This window comes from Pongo pygmaeus, chromosome 5 (genome assembly GCF_028885625.2).
Source record: "Pongo pygmaeus isolate AG05252 chromosome 5, NHGRI_mPonPyg2-v2.0_pri, whole genome shotgun sequence".
Lineage (NCBI taxonomy): Eukaryota > Metazoa > Chordata > Mammalia > Primates > Hominidae > Pongo > Pongo pygmaeus.
Window position 1 is genome coordinate 46,457,689 of NC_072378.2, and position 5,550 is coordinate 46,463,238.

The window sequence follows — 5,550 nt, forward strand, 5'->3', positions numbered from 1 at the left end:
AGCTGCTTGGTGTCCTTATGACATGACTGCTGGCCTCCAACATATGAGAGATCCAAGAGAGCATACTCCTGTGGCCTAGCTGGCTGCAAGCTGCTCCTTGTCCTGCCTTGAGTCTTTCTTGATTAATGTTGGACCAAAGACTTCTAATGAAAATGTGTGAATTACTGATACACAACAACAACAACAACGTGGGTGAATCTCAAAAGCATCATGTCGAATGAAACAACCAGACTCAAGAGAATACTTACTATATGATTTTATTTCTTTTATATGAAGCTATAGAAGGCAAAACAAATCTATAGTTTTTTAAAAGGCAAAACAGTGGTTGCTTGAAAACCAGAGTAGGCAGAGATTATTTGGAAGGGCCATGAAGGAACTTCCTAGGGGGATGGGATATTCTATATCTTCATAGGACTTTAGGTTACATAGGTCTATGCATTTGTGAAAACTCAAAGAATAGTACACTTAAGAATTACACATTTCATTCTTTATAAATTTTATTTAAAACAAAAGGAACTCTAAACAAATTTTTGACTATCGTTAATGATATGTTGCTGAAATGTTTGGAGGTGAAGAGTACTGATGTCTGTAGTTGACAGTGCATTAAAAAATAAGATGTGCATTAAAAAATAATATGAATGGATGGATGGGTGACAGATATGTAGGTAAAACAAATATAACAAATGTTTATTGTAGAATCTGAGTAGCGGGCATGTGGGTGTTCTTCAACTTTTCTGTATGCTGGAAATTTTTCATAATACAATGTCTAAAAGAAAAAAAACAACAACAATGAGGAGATACTACTGCCTATATCTGTAACCCTGACTCCAGCTTGGGATAGATGCCATTGATGTACATTTGGAGAGGCAGTGACAGATCTCTGCTGCTCAACCCCTGCGCAGGGAAAAAGCTGTGTTCAGACACACTGAGAGTAATTGTGGCAAAGGACTGGAAATACTGGATATGCTGGACCATCAGTTACTTACAGAGGCTTAAGCCTCCTGAAGGACACAAATCAACATGGTCTAAGGTTGCCAGTGGCAACTAGAGTAGCTAAGAGTATGAAAGAGATACTCCAAGACTTGAATTTCACCATTCCAGGCCATACATGATTCACAAGTACCCTAATGAAATGTCTTGATAGTTCAGATTGAACATACATGGACATAGTTTACTAGACATATCTACAATTCTCTATGTCGACATCTCTAGTACCTTCTGTTATAATTTAATTCATATTTTTTTTGCTGAGTTAATCTGAAATGGTAACCGTTTTTGTTAACGGAAGACAGATGGAAACCACTGACGAGTTAGTCACTGCATTAATTTCTGCTGGACCATCTGATGGGGTGTACACACGTCTTCCTCTTACTGGGTCTCAAAGCTGGCTTCATATTAGAATCACCTGGGAAGCTTTTAAAGCACTAGAGATGACAGCCACCCTACGGCAACTCAGCATGGAGGAGTGTGCAGGAGGGAGGCCTGGGTGTTGGTACATTAAAAATTGTCTCCTGGTGATTTTAATATTTGCCACGTAACTAGGTCTTCGATTTCTAAAAGTTAAAACATCTTCAAAGGGACTGCAAGGAAAATAAAGTTTTACTTTAAAAAATATGCTATTGAGGGCAAAGTTTCTTAAGTTTTGTAGGTATCTTTTTCTTCCGGCTCTTAGAAATACTTATCAGAATGTGATGGGTCAATAAATTTACATTTAAATAGAACAAACATCAGTTTTGGATTTCCAGTAGTAAGATTTCACTGGCAGAAATTATTAATTATTATTGAATGTTATTGAAATTGAAGTGAAAATGCTACTAGTAAATGAAAATGCTACCAGTTTCACAAATTCTGATGTGTGTATGTCTGGCCACCATAGCTGGTTTACATTATAGGCAGGCTAAGCACGTGCTTGGGGCAGACAACAAAATATGTTTTTAGAAAAAGCTTCACATTTGATATTTCAATAGTAGCCTTAGAGTAATCAAATAAAGAAAAAACAATCAGTACTGTGTTGGCATTTCTTCCACTTATTCTGCCTATGGGAGGTGGGGAGGAAACATAGCCTTTGCAAGGATTAATGTCATGGAAGATCTTCACCAGCCTGGACAGGGAGTGGAAGGTGCTTCTGCAACGGAAGCATAACTATTGCTTTCTGCCGTCTCTCCTTCCTGCTTTGCTCCCCAGCCCAGGTGTCACCACCCAGGCAATCGAGAGTCAAAGAGTCTGAGTCCAGTGGAGGGAAGTTGTGCCTGGCCCAGAGGGTTTTAAGTGTGAACTGGATTGAGAACAACATGCTGATTGTTCTTTGTTTGCTGAGACTGGCTTGGTGCCAGCACAGAACTGGCTGGCCCTGAGAAGCTTCCAGAGCCTAGTGACCAGGTGTGAGGAACCAGCACTGGCTGCAGAGGTGGGGGTGGAGGAGAGCACAGAAGGCACTTCATAGATGGTTAGAAACCACCAAATTTACTGGGCAGGTTCCACACCAAGTTTTATCTTATTAGAGGAAGGGACAGAAAATGGCTAAAAAGTCAGGCCAGTAACAACACACAAAACTGAGGGAAGAAGGTAGAGAGGTTATCACACTGAATTCTAAGTGTACAGGCACTCCCCCAGAATAGGGGTTGAGACTAAGTGTCAAAACTCTTGTTGGTCTTTAGGATGTTTGACCTGCAGGAAGTGAAAAGGGCAGAAAAATTACCAGACCAAGTTTTCAGGAATGCTGTGGAATAATTCTATCAATGTAGCCCCCCGACTGTGGTAACAGAGAATCAACCTCCCTTGAAAGCAGGACTTTCTGAAAGGGAGAAAAAAGTATTTTTGTCTATTATTACTATACACTGAGCAAGTCAAACAGTAGTCAGCCATTGGCTTCCCTGATGTATTTGTACTGGAAAAAAATTTAAATATATGTAAAGGAAAACATACTTTTCAGAAATGGACATGCACAAAACTGTCATTTGCAGTATCTCCTGGTGGTGAGTTTGAGGAAGAATTTTACTTTCTTTTGTGTACATTTCTAGATTGCCTTACTCACTTTATATATGTATGTACATATGCTAAGACCATGTGTGTCTTTAAACCCAGAAAAAGTAGGAAGCTAGTTCTGTAGTAAAATAGTTTTTTAAATTGCAAAATGTATACTCTTGCCCACCTATTTAATTAAGGGTGGATGTGTGGATACATTGGCCTTTGAGCTGGCATTCCCTGTGCCTATCTCTGTGGGGAAAAGGAATGAAAAATTATTAAAATGCACACTTCCTTGTTAACATGACTGGCAGAATAATGATCATTTTGATAGTATTTTGTCCATGGAGGCTTTGAAAAGGACAGAGGGAGAGATTTCTATCTCAAGGAAAACTTCCAATGCCTTCCTGAGGTTATTTAAAATTCATAAGGTCATAAAAAAAAAAAACGGGGCTGAGACCTCGCTTCTACTATTTTGACAAATTGCCAACCAGTTTTCTTCTCCTGGAAACAATGTTATTTAGGTCCCATTTTTAGTTCTGCAAAGATGCCAGGCAGAACTAGGTCACTGTGATATGTATCAGTTAGTTAACTCATCCCAGTTTGGCTCCAGCCATTCATCATCCGCCTTTGACCTTTTACCTTGTTTCAGTCTTCAGTCACTAGCTCAGAGCTGCAATGCATGGAAATATCAAGCAGGATATTGCCAGGAAAAAACAAACAAACAAACAAACAAAAACAAAAACAAACTAAAACTCTATGAGTGAGCTGGGACTGTTATCATTGCCTTTATTCCCATTTTAAAGATGAAAAAACTGAGAATTGGAAAAGTTATAGAATTTGCCCTTTGTTATGCAGCAGCTCCCTGACTTTGCCCTGGGGCTGCTTGCACCTTGGTGTGGTCAGTGGATGGCTGATGACGCTGTCTGCATTGGCACAAGCTGCAGGAGCTACACTAGCTACAGATTTGCAAACACCCTCCCAGCCGAAATGCCACTCCTCGGTCTTAGTGCTAAGACCACAGGGGCAGCAATTTATTGGGGCTCAAGTGGATGGGTGCCATTCATGAACATCATTGTATTCTAATGTTAATCATATACCTTTTATTTTAAATTATATAAGAAATACATAAATACAGTCATAATGTAAGAAATTAAGGCAATATGAAAGAATCATAGGGGCCAAGGGAAAACTTCCACTTTGTCCTCTGAAGTTTCGCTGAAAAATCAACTCACAAAAGGCAGGATTAATTGGAGAAAAGGCATACAAATTTATTCGTGTGCACACAGAGAGAACCACAGAGCAATTACCACTAACCCCTCAATGGGGTGCAGCAGCTTATACACCACCTGGAGGTTACAGAAAGAATGGGGGCTCAGAGCATGACCAAAAACAGGTTATGGTTGAAAATCAGGTGATGGTGGCAGGACAGTTATGGGACAGGACATACGACCTGTTTTGCCTCATCCACCATGGAATAAAGAATTCCTGTGGAAACTTCAGGGGGTTGAAATACATCTTATAGAAGAGAAAAATCTCAGTACTCATTGGACCTGGGGTCTGCATGTACCCTGTGCCAACCCACTAAGTCAACAAATCCAGACACGTGAATCTGCGAAGATAGAAAATACTCAGGTTGTAAGACTGCTCTGCTGCTTAGAATGTTTCTAAAGTAACCAAGAAGCCCATACAAACATGCCTCAGAAAGCTGTTCAAAGGGGTATAAAATAATCTAATCTCTTCATCATGTCCTTGGGAAAGGAGTGAGTGTTTCAAATTTGCTACCTATAACTAAGCAGGTAATTAAATCTTCATATATGTTGTTCAAAGACAAAATTACAATAAATTTAAAGACCTTAATTGGCTTTTATTTGTGATTCTAGAATTGGGCAACATCTCATTCTACAAAGTGGAATGTGTTCGGATGAACTGAGCAGAGGAGGTTGGTTTTGCAGACAGAAAAGGGCTGAGAAAAGCAGAATCAAAAGACAAAAAGCAAGTTGGTTATTTCCAAGCTCCTTTCCTTGTAAAGGTTAAAACAGAGGGGACTTCCTTATCATGCCAGCTAAAACTGGCTTGTGTGGAGATTTGGCTATTATCTCTCATTCTCCTGATTTCTCAGAAGGTCAGGTAAAGAACTTAGTTTTGGCTTGGTGACATGGAACTTCAGCAGGAGTGACTGCATTTTGGTTTGGTCTGTTGAACCTAGTGCAGGGGCTCAATCTAAACCAACGACCTCCTACGAAGTTTATTTAATAATATAAAATGCAGGTTTAAATTTGATAATCTCCAAAGTCCTTTTTGACTTTTTCTTTAATCATTCATAAGCTAAATACCCCTAGAGATAACCATTCCATACATTACACCATTCCTTGGGGAAAAAATATTTTAGGCTCATTCCAGGTACATTCTAGAATATTGAGAAAAAAAAAAGAAAAAGTGTGTGTGTTGGGGGTGGGTGTGGTATTCGGAGTGAGGTAATAGAAGGGTAAATTTATGTCCTAGGTTATACTAATTGTAGGGGCCAGGGCCTACAATAAGCCCCTGAAGTTTCATGGAAAAATCACTTCACACAAGGCAGAATAA